This window comes from Pristiophorus japonicus, chromosome 12 (genome assembly GCF_044704955.1).
Source record: "Pristiophorus japonicus isolate sPriJap1 chromosome 12, sPriJap1.hap1, whole genome shotgun sequence".
NCBI classification, from domain to species: domain Eukaryota; kingdom Metazoa; phylum Chordata; class Chondrichthyes; family Pristiophoridae; genus Pristiophorus; species Pristiophorus japonicus.
In genome coordinates this window covers 172,088,366-172,103,203 of record NC_091988.1, presented here as the reverse complement: position 1 = coordinate 172,103,203, position 14,838 = coordinate 172,088,366, and positions in this window count along the sequence as shown.

Genomic DNA, 14,838 nt, shown 5'->3' with positions numbered 1-14,838 from the left:
TGACCCCTGGTTCTGGACTTCCCCAACATTGGGAACATTCTTCCTGCATCTAACCTGTCTAAATCCGTCAGAATTTTAAACGTTTCTATGAGATCCCCTCTCATTCTTCTGAACTCCAGTGAATACAAGCCCAGTTGATCCAGCCTTTCTTGATAGGTCAGTCCCACCATCCCGGGAATCAGTCTGGTGAAGCTTCGCTGCACTCCCTCAATAGCAAGAATGTCCTTCCTCAAGTTAGGAGACCAAAACTGTACACAATACTCCAGGTGTGGCCTCACCAAGGCCCTGTACAACTGTAGTAACACCTCCCTGACCCTGTACTCAAATCCCCTCGCTATGAAGGCCAACATGCCCTTTGCCTTCTTAACCGCCTGCTGTACGTGCATGCCAACCTTCAATGACTGATGTACCATGACACCCAGGTCCCGTTGCACCTCCCCTTTTCCTAATCTGTCACCATTCAGATAATAGTCTGTCTCTCTGTTTTTACAACCAAAGTGGATAAGCTCACATTTATCCACATTATATTTCATCTGTCATGCATTTGCCCACTCACCTAACTTATCCAGGTCACTCTGCAGCCTCATAGCATCCTCCTCGCAGCTCACACTGCCACCCAACTTAGTGTCATCCGCAAATTTGGAGATACTACATTTAATCCCCTCGTCTAAATCATTAATGTACAAAGTAAACAGCTGGGGCCCCAGCACAGAACCTTGCGGTACCCCACTAGTCACTGCCTGCCATTCTGAAAAGTACCCATTTACTCCTACTCTTTGCTTCCTGTCTGCCAACCAGTTCTCAATCCATGTCAGCACACTACCCCCAATCCCATGTGCTTTAACTTTGCACATTAATCTCTTGTGTGGGACCTTGTCAAAAGCTTTCAGAAAGTCCAAATATACCACATCAACTGGTTCTCCCTTCTCCACTCTACTGGAAACATCCTCAAAAAATTCCACAAGATTTGTCAAGCATGATTTCCCTTTCACAAATCCATGCTGACTTGGACCTATCATGTCACCTCTTTCCAAATGCACTGCTATGACATCCTTAATAATTGATTCCATCATTTTACCCACTACTGATGTCAGGCTGACCGGTCTATAATTCCCTGTTTTCTCTCTCCCTCCTTTTTTAAAAAGTGGGGTTACATTGTCTACTCTCCACTCGATAGGAACTGATCCAGAGTCTATGGAATGTTGGAAAATGACTGTCAATGCATCCGCTATTTCCAAGGCCACCTCCTTAAGTACTCTGGGATGCAGTCCATCAGGCCCTGGGGATTTATCGGCCTTCAATCCCATCAATTTCCCCAACACAATTTCCTGACTAATAAGGATTTCCCTCAGTTCCTCCTTCTTACTAGACCCTCTGACCCCTTTTATATCCGGAAGGTGGTTTGTGTCCTCCTTAGTGAATACCGAACCAAAGTACTTGTTCAATTGGTCTGCCATTTCTTTGTTCCCCGTTATGACTTCCCCTGATTCTGACTGCAGGGGACCTACGTTTGTCTTTACTAACCTTTTTCCCTTTACATATCTATAGAAACTTTTGCAGTCCGTCTTAATGTTCCCTGCAAGCTTCCTCTCGTACTCTATTTTCCCTGCCCTAATCAAACTCTTTTTCCTCCTCTGCTGAGTTCTAAATTTCTCCCAGTCCCCAGGTTCACTGCTATTTCTGGCCAATTTGTATGCCACTTCCTTGGCTTTAATACTATCCCTGATTTCCCTTGATAGCCACGGTTGAGCCACCTTCCCTTTTTTATTTTTACGCCAGACAGGGATGTACAATTGTTGTAGTTCATCCATGCGGTCTCTAAATGTCTGCCATTGCCCACCCACAGTCAACCCCTTAAGTATCATTCGCCAATCTATCCTAGCCAATTCACGCCTCATACCTTCAAAGTCACCCTTCTTTAAGTTCTGGACCATTAAATGTTTCATTCTCCATCCTAATGTAGAATTCCACCATATTATGGTCACTCTTCCCCAAGGGGCCTCGCACAACGAGATTGCTAATTAATCCTCTCTCATTACATAACACCCAGTCTAAGATGGCCTCCCCTCTAGTTGGTTCCTCGACATATTGATCTAGAAAACCATCCCTTATGCACTCCAGGAAATCCTCCTCAACCGTATTGTTTCCAGTTTGGTTAGCCCAATCTATATGCATATTAAAATCACCCATGATAACTGCTGCACCTTTATTGCATGCACCCCTAATTTCCTGTTTGATGCCCTCCCCAACATCACTATTACTATTTGGAGGTGTGTACACAACTCCCACTAGCGTTTTCTGCCCTTTGGTATTCCGCAGCTCCACCCATACCAATTCCACATCATCTAAGCTAATATCCTTCCTTACAATTGCATTAGTTTCCTCTTTAACCAGCAACGCCACCCCACCTCCTTTTCCTTTCTGTCTATCTTTCCTAAATGTTGAATACCCTTGGATGTTGAGTTCCCAGCCTTGGTCACCCTGGAGCCATGTCTCTGTGATGCCAACCACATTATATCCGTTAACTGCTATCTGAACAGTTAATTCGTCCACCTTATTCCAAATACTCCTCGCGTTGAGGCACAGAACATTCAGGCTTGCATTTTTAACACACTTTGACCCTTTAGAATTTTGCTGTAAAGTGGCCCTTTTTGTTTTTTGTCTTGGGTTTCTCTGCCCTCCACTTTTACTCATCTCCTTTCTGTCTTTTGCTTCTGTCTCCATTTTGTTTCCTTCTGTCTCCCTGCATTGGTTCCCATCCCCCTGCCATATTAGTTTAACTCCTCCCCAACAGCACTAGCAAACACTCCCCCTAGGACATTGGTTCCGGTCCTGCCTAGGTGCAGACCGTCCGGTTTGTACTGGTCCCACCTCCCCCAGAACCAGTTCCAATGTCCCAGGAATTTGAATCCCTCCCTGTTGCACCACTGCTCAAGCTACGTATTCATCTGAGCTATCCTGCGATTCCTACTCTGACTAGCACGTGGCACTGGTAGCAATCCCGAGATTACTACTTTTGAGGTCCTACTTTTTAATTTAGCTCCTAGCTCCTTAAATTCGTCTCGTAGGACCTCATCCTGTTTTTTACCTATGTCGTTGGTACCTATATCGTTGTGGTCGGGTTTGAGAATTTTGAAATTTTTATTTTCCCACCCACCTCCAAACCACCCGCCCTGGGGGGCTAAAATTCCACCATAGAATCTTACAGCACAGAAGGAGGCCATTTGGCCCATCCTGCTCGTGCCAGCTCTTTGAAAGAGCTATCCAATTAGTCCAACTCTTTCCCATTAGCCCTGCAAATTTTTCCTTTTCAAGTATACATCTAATCCCCTTTTGAAAGTCCACCATCCTTTTAGGCAGTGTATTCCAGATCACTGCATAAAAAAATAGGGGCCAAAATTCGGTACCGCCCAGTTTGCGGACGGTAACCGAGGCAATGCGGAACTTGCTGCGCCAGGCGCGCAAGTCCCACCCTGGCAGCAAAATTGAGGTTATTGCCCCTGAGAGGAAGTGGAGCGCGATGTCGTGTGCTACACTTCCTCTCAGGGACAGGGCTGGGGCATCAACCAGGGGAATTTACCAGCGCTACACCGTGCGGCACGTAGCGCTGGCGAGAGCACAGGCCCTCCTCTTCCATTAAAGAGGAGGGCACGCTATGACCTCTGCAATGGGGCGAGGGGCCATCACTTCACCACCAGGGAGCAGAATGCCATGGCAGCAGCCTGGCACAGAAGCGGAGTGCCGGGCTGCAACATCGTCGCATGGACCCCGCAAATTCCACAAGGCAAGGCTGCCTTGGAAAAAAAATTGCGTGCCGCACATTCCCTTTAAATTTCACCTCGTGAGCCGAGTGTGGCCTGGTGATGACATTGTCATTTCCGGTGCAGCGGCCCGGAGCACTACTGGTTTGTGCCTTTGCTAACTCCCGCGAAACTCCCAGGGGCGCAAATGGGAGGCGCAAACAATGCAATTTCTCCCCCATAATTGCCTCATCTCCCCTCTGGCATTTTTGCCAATTATCTTAAATCTGTGTTCATAAAGTTCCACAAATGTACTGGTTATCTGTGGATCTGCTAGTGTGTTTAGTTAATTGGATAGCCCATAACGTAAATATTGTCTTGTAAGCTTTTGCAGAAAGGTCTGGTGCCTCATGGGCACCGGGAATAATTGACCAACACTTTTTTCATTGTTAGGATAAATAAGTATAGATTTAATTGACCTGACTGTAATAATCTTTCCATCGGGTTCACTCCGCTACCGCCCAGTTACTGCCCATTTAACTGCTAAGATTTAGTCAAATGTCCATATTTCAATAAAAGTGGAAACTAACGCCCAATTATCGCCCATTTATAGCCGCCGTAAGTTTTGGCATAAAGTTAATGCTGAGAATTAGCGGAACTGCCCGCCCATATTTTTTTTTAAATTATGACGTCATCAATCGTGCACCACCCAGAAGACTGTTTAGAATGGAAACTAATGCCCAGAAACTGCCCAGAATATCGCCAAGCATTACTTTCAGCATCTCGCCCATATACCGCCCAAAGGATCGCTCACCCAAAAAATCGCTCAAAAAAAGCTGCACTTACCTGACCTTAACCCAACGGTATGGACGCCATTTTATAATTCGGAGGACTTTTCATAAAAGGCTGCTTCAAGTTCATGGGAGCTTTGAAGTAAGTCGTGAGTGCTTTTAAAGTGGTTTTGAAATCTCTTGACAACCATCTAATCATATTGTGGAGAATTTGCATTTTTTACTGAGTTTTTAGAGGACAATTTAATAATTCTGAATACATCTAAATAGGGCACTTAGTAATAGTAATGGGGCCTGTAATAAATCAGCCAGTATTAATGACTACTCACATACTAGAGATGGGAGAAGGTATATTGAGGAGCATTATGTGCCCAATCAAAGAAGTGGCAGACTGAGGAGGAGGAGACCTTACACCCGATGCACTTATAGGGATAAGTGGTCATACCTGAACTTGTCTGAAAACACGTGCCTTAGGAGGCTGCTCTTCTGAAAGGAGTTCATCAGTGAGATATGCCAACTCATTAAGGGAGATCTGCAGCCTAACAGCACCATCAGGACCGCACCGTCCGTTGGGGTCAAGGTTACTGCGGCACTTTCCTTCTATGCATCGGGTTCCTTTCAGGCCTCAGCTGCCGACATTTGCGGTATCTCTCAGCACACCACACGTTGCTGCATTTGACAGGTGACTGAAGCCCTTTACGCATGCAGGATGGACTTTATAAGCTTCCCTTTAACCAGGGAGGTACAGACTGAAAGGGCTTTGGGTTTCTCGAGAATAGCAAACTTCCCAAAGGTGCAGGAAGCAATAGACTGTAGGCACATTGCCATGCGAGCACCTTTTCAGGATGCAGAGATGTTTCGGAACTGAAAGGGATTCCACTCCCTGAATGTGCAACTCGTTGTCCACCACAAGCAAATAATCGTGGCAGTAAATGCTAATTTTCCGGGGAGCATCCATGATGCACACATCTTGCGTGAGAGCACTGTCTCTGACCTGTTTAGGAGTCAGCCACAAGGTTACAGTTGGAAGCTGGGGGCTAAAGGATATAACTTGCCAGCTGGCTCATGATCCCCCTGCGTAAGACCCAGACGGAAGCTGAGAAGTGCTACAATGAAAGCCACATAGCCACATGCAATATCGTCGAAAAGACAATTGGAGTGCTTAAGCAGCGCTTCAGATGCCTGGACCATTCAGGAGGCAATTTACAATATCACCCTGAGCAGGTAGTTCATTGTGGTGTGCTACATGTTGCATAACTTAACTATCAGGAGTAGACAAGAATTGCCAGATGGGACTGTCAGTCCACCTCAGGAGAGAGGAGAGGTGGAAGAGGAGGACAAGGAGGTGGATGATGACCTTAGGGAGGACAATCAGGCTGGCGTTGAAACCATGCCCCCACTCCACTCTAGACCGCAGGAAAGGGCCCATGATAGTTACACAGCTGCAAGACTGTTGCGTCAGCAGCTCATAAATGAACGCTTTGCTTGAACTAACGTTGGTGGTAGTTATGCAGCTGGAAGACTGCTGTGTCCGCAGCTCATAAATGCATGCTTTACGTTATGTTGGTGACAGTTACAGTTACAGTTGTGTTATGTTACATTTCATTTTTGCCTTTCCTGGCCTGGCCACACCAGTGTTTGCAAACTTTGTATATGCTAAACGTTTCTACTATTTGAAGACACTGCACAACCAAGTTAAGTTAGATAAAACATTTTAATGTTATAAAAGTGTAAATCAAAATTTTTTAAAACAAACACCATTAAAAGTTAACACCCATGTACCCCCACCCCAACAGTGAAAATTTTATAAAGAACAAATAACAATAAAAACCACAGCAATAATAACATACTTAAAAAAAACAATTATAAATGTAACAAACACCCACCTAACATTCAACACATTTTTTTAACAACAACAACAACAATTAGAAGAATCCCCACCCTCCCTACCTGCGGCCATGGTTCTCCTTTCTTTTACCCCCCCTCATCTTAAGCGCAGCTCTTCCCCTTCCCCTACCAATCAACTCCAAGCCGTTTTGGTGCAGGGCACCTGGAGCGCTGCTGCTGTGTGGGGGGTGACGACAGATGAATAGATTGGGTTGGAGATGGAGAAGATGTTTCTAGGGAAACATCCTCCGAGTCAGAAGCAAGAGCTTCCTCCTGACCCGCATGTGTCGGTGGCAATGGCGGTACGGCACCTTGGGGGTGCAGTGCCGTATTCTAGGACCACTGGCTGCCCTCTGGCATCCATGGACTCGGCTATTCTCTCCATCACCGCTACCATCCAAGACATCTCCTGTGAGACAATCGCGGTTAGAGCGGCAACATGGCCAGTTAACTCGTCCATTGCCTGGAGGGGCTCTCGACCTATGTTGACGCTCGTCCTGGACAGATTCACCATGTCCACACTCAAATCTGCCGGTCTTGGAGCAGACCGACGTTGCCGAACCAACCTCCGCGGGGTCGGCGCAGGCATGGAACCACTCAGGGTGCCCTGCTGTAAGGAACTTGGCCCCGCTACTTCCTCGGTGGAAGAGGACGTGGCCGCAGTAACACATGACGAGAGGGCTGCAGGCTCCTCCTCCACCTCCTCACTATCCTCGGTGGATAGAAGGACCTGCAGAAGTATAGGTGAGGCTCTTGCTTCCTCGCCTCCGGAGACAACAGATGTGACCACGACCACGGGAACCTGGGGATCCTGTGAAAGTTGACGAGCCTGGGGCGCCTGAGGAACATGAGGAACCTTGGGCGCCTGGGGAACCTGGAAAGCCTGTGAGGCCTGGTGACCTAGAAAACTTAAGTTAGTAGAAGAGAAGGGGATGCTAGGGTCACATGAGAATGCTTACACTACACAGGCATATGCACGAGGAGCAACACTACTGCTAAAAATATATTGACAGATATCACATATAGTCATGATTGTAAGGCAATGCAGACTCTGTATTATGATATTTCATGATCCCATCATTAATTACATAGCATTACATAACATTACATAACATTACATCAATCATCTATTATACGGAAATGGCAGTAAATTACTTTAAATCACCCACCAATGATTTATACATTACTCACGTGGCGCAAGAACAGGCTCAGCACCACCATGGGTGGCTGACCAGTTGTGGACCTCCACCAAGGCCAACGCCCGCTCTTCCAGGTCGGTCAGCAGGGTGAGATCTCCTGGTCCACCACCACTGTGCCTCTGCTTGGCACGATTCTTCGAAAGCTTCTTCTGCAAAGGTGACAGGAGCATGGCATGGTATAAGATCATTGTCTAGGTACTATTCATCAACATCCTAGGCAGTCCCTCGGAATCGAGGAAGACTTCCTTCCACTCTTAGCATGAGTTCTTAGGTGGCTGTACTGTCCAATATGAGAACCGCAGTCCCTGTCACAGGTGGGACAGATAGTCATTGAGGGAAAGAATGGATGGGGAGCCTAGTTTGCTGCACGCTCCTTCCGCTGCCTGCGTTTGGTTTCTGCATGCTCTCGGCGACGATACTCGAGGAGTTCAGCGACCTCCCGAATGCACTTCCTCCACTTCGGGAGATCTATGGCCAGGGACTCCCAGGTATCAGTGGTGATGTCGCACTTTATCAGGGAGGCTTTGAGGGTGTCCTTGTAACGTTTTCTCTGCCCGCCTTTGGCTCATTTGCAGTGGACGAGTTCTGAGTCGAGCGCTTGCTTTGGGAGTCTCGTGTCTGGCATGCGAACTATGTGGCCTGCCCAGCGGAGCTGATCAAGTGTGGTCAGTGCTTCAATGCTGGGGATGTTAGCCTGGTCGAGGACGCTGATGATGGTGCGTCTGTCCTCCCAGGGAATTTGCAGGATCTTGCGGAGACATCGCTGGTAGTATTTCTCCAGCGACTTGAGGTGTCTACTGTACATGGTCCTCGTCTCTGAGCCATACAGGAGGGCGGGTATTACTACGGCCCTGTAGACCATGAGCTTGGTGACAGTATTGAGGGACTGGCCTTCAAATACTCTTTTCCTCAGGTGGCCGAAGGCTGCACTGGCGCACTGGAGGCGGTGTTGGATCTCGTCATCAATGCCTGCTCTTGTTGATAGGAGGCTCCTGAGATAGGGGAAGTGGTCCACAGTGTCCAAGGCCACGCTGTGGATCTTGATATCTGGGGAGGGCAGTGCTGTGTGGCGAGGACAGGCTGGTGGAGGACCTTTGTCTTAGTAATGTTTAGCGTAAGGCTCATGCTTTCACATGATTTTTGCAGCACGACAGCTGCAGGAAAAATGCAGGGAACAGCGCCAGCCCTTATACGTGGCCTTCTTCGACCTTACAAAGGCCTTTGACACTGTAAACCGCGAGGGTCTATGGAGCGTCTCCTCCGTTTTGGATGCCCCCAAACGTACGTCACCATCCTCCGCCTGCTCCACGACGACATGCAAGCCATGATCCTTACCAATGGATCCATCACAGACCCAATTCACGTCCGGACCGGAGTCAAGCAGGGCTGCGTCATCGCCCTACCCTCTTCTCAATCTTCCTCGCTGCCATGCTCAACCTCACAGTTGATAAGCTCCCCGCTGGAGTGAAATTAAACTACAGTACCAGTGGGAAGCTGTTCAACCTTCGCCATCTCCAGGCCAGGTCCAAGACCACTCCAACCTCTGTCGTCGAGCTACAGTAAGCGGATGACGCCTCTGTCTGCGCACACAGAGGCTGAACTCCAGGACATAGTCAACGTATTTACCGAGGCGTATGAAAGCCTTATGCTTGGTACTATTACAGATATGACAGATATCAGATTACTGACAGATATCATATTATTATTATTACTATTACACAACACAACACACACAACAACACACACAAGACAATCCACAATTAGTCATCCCATGCTAATCATCGTCAACGTTAACGTTATATGCTAATACGCTTCGCATGCAATTATCTACCATCTGAGAATAAATTGAATAAGATCGAGGTTAGGATTAAACGCATGACACCAAGATTACCAGCCTAACTACAATCTATCAGATCTACATTTAAATTAATCATTGCATCATTACAATTTATTAAATAAATAAATGTAATACTTACTTTGCCAGAACCAACGAGGTCGTTCCACTGCTTGCAACACTGGTTCGGCTCTTTCACTTTGTGCTTTATCGACGACATGACCTCCGCTATTTCCAATCAATTTGCTGGTACACCCTGGGGGTGGGTTCCCACGATCATCCCAGGTCAATTGGGCCCATCGATTCTCCATCTCGGAAACCAAGGCCTCTTCACTGAAGCACTTTGCACGCCTTCATTCGCCCATCTCACCCACTTCGCCCACATCTTCCTCTTCACTCACATTTACCTCCTCAAATAATCCTATATGCTCCATTTTTCAAATAAAATTTCCAATAATACCAATAACATACCAACAATACTCACCACAAGCTTCCTCCTCTATCTCTCTCCCTCCTCTCTCATTCTCTTCTGCGCATGTGCAGGTGACCCCTGACCTCCTGAAACGCGGGAAAAGACCGTTGCTATGGAAGCCGGCCTTGCACGATGGAATAAATCACTAATGCCCATTTCACATTGCTACAGCTAACGCCCAAATTAAAAAGTGGAAACTAGCAGGTTTTAAAATGGGCGATATTCCAGCTATCACGAAAAAATATATAATCGCTAATGCCGGAAATACCGCCCATTTTTGGGCGATCTGGACACCAATGCAAAGTCTAGCCCTTAGACCTGTCTCCCTAGCTATGATCTATGAATGGCCTGCTTTCTGGAAAATTCATACTGACAGTGTTGTAGAATAGATAGTGTAATAAATGATTCTATATCCATAGGAGTGAAAGCAGACCATCTAGCCTATTGATCCTGCTCACCATTTTGTTAACCATGGTAGTTCCATATTTTTATCAATTCCTTGACCACTTTTTATATCCCTTAGTACCGTTGCTGACCAAGCAAGTATCGACTTTTCAAGCACCTTCATTTTATAGCAAATATGTTTTCAACTTTCTCACAGGCATTCTAAAGACCACCCACTGATCTGTTGACAAGTCCGATCTGGATCATCATTGTGCAAAGGTAGATCTACGATAATCTGTTTATCATCACATATATATTTGGAAGATATTAGCCATGTCTTGATGTCATAACCATTGGCTAGTTCTACAGTCTTTTTTATCTTTCTCAAATGTTTGGGGTAGAACAGTTGAGGCAGAATGAAGGAGTCATTTAAGGAGCCACGCTACATGGATATTCACAGACTAATTTTTTTCTGTGTATGTAAATAAAGCAGCGTAGACACGAATGAAAGAAAACAATAGCAGCTAGTACCCTTGATAATCTGGTAATGGTTCAAAACATTTTTTGTGTTTTTGGGTGGTGGTGCTGAGTTTCAGGGAAGTTTATGCACAGAGAGGCCCAATTGAATACGACTACTGAATGTATTCAGTCATTAGTTGATTTTTTTTCCCTTGTCTGGCTGTGACATTTGCCACGGGGTTGCTCTTTAACTGTCTGCTGGAGCGTGTGGACGCAGGAACCAGATTGACTTTTATGTTGGTGAATTTGCATCCTGCAATTCCTGCTATTGAACTTCTGAAATTCAAGCATTTTAAAATCATTCTACCTCAATAATAATTCAAAAATCATTGGGACAAAAAGAGAATTGACACATTTATTTTAGGCAAAATTCAATTTCTATCTCAATAGATGGGCAAGTTCTACTTCCACTGAAGTATAATGAGTACTTTTACATAGTCTGATGGTCCCATGATTTTGTCACATTGGTATGCTGAAGACATTATGCAGATTACTACCAATGGAGTTTATGGATTCCCCAGTACTCACTCTTTCATAGTGCTATTTCAAGGATTGTGCCTACGCTGCTGAACTTTTAAAAATATTTTATTGCATTTTTACAATCAAATTTTATTGCATTTATTCTACAATTGCCCTAAAGTAAGGCATTTTTGATCTGAGCAAAAGAGATACTTTGTTTATTGCCAAAACAATGAAGTTTAAGTTGTACTTCATTAATGATTGGCCTCTAATATGTATCATCATTTTCTGTTCTTTAAAATCTTGCCTATATATTCAAGATTCAGACTGTTTAAAATATGAACTGTTTGTTTATAATGGCCTAGATTTTTCTGGAGCGGAGCATCAACACAGAAGGGGCCATTCGGCCCGTCATGCTTGTGCCAACTCTTTAACAGAGCTCTCCAATTTAGTCCCACATCCCAGCTTTTTCCCCATAACCCAACAAATAAGTTCTCTTCAAATACATGTCCACTTGCCTTTTAAAAGTTCTTATAGAATCTGATTCCACAACCCGTTCAAGTAGTGCATTCCAGATCTTAACAACCCTCTGTGTGACGACATTTCTCCTCATTTCCCTTCTAATTCTTTTGCCAATTATTTTAAATCGATGACCTCTGGTTACTGACCCACTTGCCAGAGAAAACAGTTTCTTCTTACTTGCTCTATCAAAACACCACATAATTCTGAATATCTCTATTAGGTCTCCCCTTAACCTTCTAAGGAGAACAATTCCAGCTTCTCCAATCTCGCCACATAATTGAAGTCCCTCATCCCTTACATAATCCTGGTAAACTTCCTCTGTAACCTCTCCAAGGCCTTGACATCCTTCCGAACATTTGGGGCTCAGAATGAGACTCCACATTTGAAAATGTTCTCTTTCTGGGCTGGAGTGGTTGATTGTAGGAACAGGATGGCTTCTGTGACATTGAGTTCTGGGCATCACCCCGTAGGAAGGATATATTGGCCTTGGAGGGAGTGCAGCATAGGTTTTCCAGGATGATACCCGGACTCCAAGTGTTAAGTTACGAGGAGAGATTACACAAACTAGGGCTGTATTCCTTAGAATTTAGAAGGTTAAGGGGCGATCTGATTGAAGTTTTCAATATAGGGGAACAGATAGAGTAGATAGAGAGAAACCATTTCCGCTGGTTGGGGATTCTAAGATTATAGGGCATAGAGTAAAAATTAGAGCCAGATCTTTCAGGAGTGAAATTAGGAAACACTTCTACACACAAAGGGTGGTATCTTCCCAGCCCTATGAGTGTGGGTTTGGAGGCGGGCCCGCTGACAAAATGGTTCTGATTGACAGCAAGTCGGGATACCGCTCTGAACCCACCTCCGTGTGTTTCTGACCTGTCAGATCTGCGTTCAGATAGCAGACCTGACAGCAAGCTGCGCGACAGGTAATTAACATCATTAAAGGGTACTTAAATGCTAGTTACGAGGCTTAAAAGCAGGCACTTACAACTTTACTACATTTTTGACAGGTATGCTGTGCCTTGAAGAACATGCGAGGTAAGTGGAGTCGAGTTCTCAGTGACTCTCTATTGCTTTGGCTAGATGACAGCTGCAAAAGTGGTGTAAAAGCTACCATTTCACAGCTGTTCACTTTCCAATGTCAGAAGCTGAAGCCTTCAGGGTTTGGAAGAGATTTTTGAGCTGTATGCACTTTGGAAGTCTTTGCAGTGAACTCTCTATCCACTGTCACTTCCTTGGAGCAACCTCTCTCACCATTGACAGATCGCTTCTGTCTTCTCAACCTTACCTGCCAACTAGTCCAGCAGCATCGGTGCCCTTGAAAAAATTTCACCTTGGTCCTTAGAATCCTACCATGATCAGTCCCAACACCATCATCATTAAACACACCAGCATCACCACCAATCACACCAACCTTCTGCACCTGATGCTGCACAGTACACAGGGTATCAGCACCCGACCGCATTGCTGCATCATCAGATGACGTCCTGCTTCCAGTTAATTGGCCGGGAAACCTGCAGGGCAGGCTTAACAAGCCCCAGCTGCGGAAGATTGAAGGGAGAGGGTGAGCTGCACTTCAGAGCGGGTTCCCACACTGCACCAATGTCACCCACATCGAACTCGCCTCCATTGGCGAAATCCCGGCCAAAGGGTGGTAGAGGTTTGGAACTCTCTTCTGCAAACGGCAATTGATGCTTGATCAATTGTTAAATTTCAATCTGAGATTGATAGCTTTTTGTTAACCAAAGGTATTAAGGGATATGGGCCAGAGCTGACCTCACCATGGCCATATTTACTTCACTTCATACTGTGCACCCTGACCGCCACAAGATGCACCAGGTTGGCACCACCCCACACCAGCATCATAAAGCATCCCTGCAATGTCCAACCCATTCCTTTCGCCATTGCAGGGCGTACCCTTATGTCTCACCATTCATTACAACTCACTAAGCCACTTTCAAAGGTGCCCACAAATCTGTCCAAGAACACAAAGTGTTCAAAATAAAGATTTCAATGTTTGACAACACATCAACATTAACTAGACATGAACATTGGCTGGAGGACCCACATGCCTACCCTTGTGTGTTGTTAGTTGGTATGATTGGACAAGGATGAGGGTGAGTGTGAAGAATGGCTAGTGAAATGCGGAATGGATAATGTAGATAGACAGAGAGAGGGATGAGTGGAGGTGCAAGGTAAGTTGGTGTTACTAAGGATGTGCAGGGGTACGGTAGGGAAGGCAGAATGATGGGGATGTGATGAATGACACAGCAGGATGAGGTTGAGTGTGGCTTTGCAGTAACATTTTGTGATCTACTGAGATCATTGAAAGGTTTGCACCACTGCAGCCAGCTGCTCCAGACGACATCGCTGCTTGTGTCCTCCTGTGCAAAGTGCAACCAGGACACTTTGGTCTCCTGGAGAGGTTTCTTCAGCCCATTGGAAGGGAACAGAATCGTCCTACGTGCTGTGACTCCCTCTGCAAGCATCTGGAGGGAGTCATGGGTGAGCCTGGGTGCAGCCGTGCACCTCTGTGCAATGTTTGTCAGTGTTAGCTCAATGCTGCAAAACACTGACAGAAGAACTGTCAAAAAAAAGTTGGGAATGGTCCCTTTAAGGAAACCGGCTGATGATGCATCATCAGATGACGTCCTGCTTCCAGTTAATTGGCCGGGAAACCCGCAGGGCAGGCTTAACAAGCCCCAGCTGTGGAAGATTGAAGGGAGAGGGTGGGCTGCACTTCGGAGCGGGTTCCCACGCTGCACCAATGCCGCCCGCATCGAACTCGCCTCCATTGGCGAAATCCTGGCCAAAGGGTGGTAGAAGTTTGGAAATCTCTTCTGCAAACGGCAATTGATGCTCGATCAATTGTTAATTTTCAATCTGAGTTTGATAGCTTTTTGTTAATCAAAGGCATTAAGGAATATGGGTCAAAGAATATGTGTTAGGTCACAGATTAGCCATGATCTCATTGAATGCCGGAACAGGCTTAAGGAGCTCAATGGCCTACTCCTGTTCCTATGTTCCTAGTTGA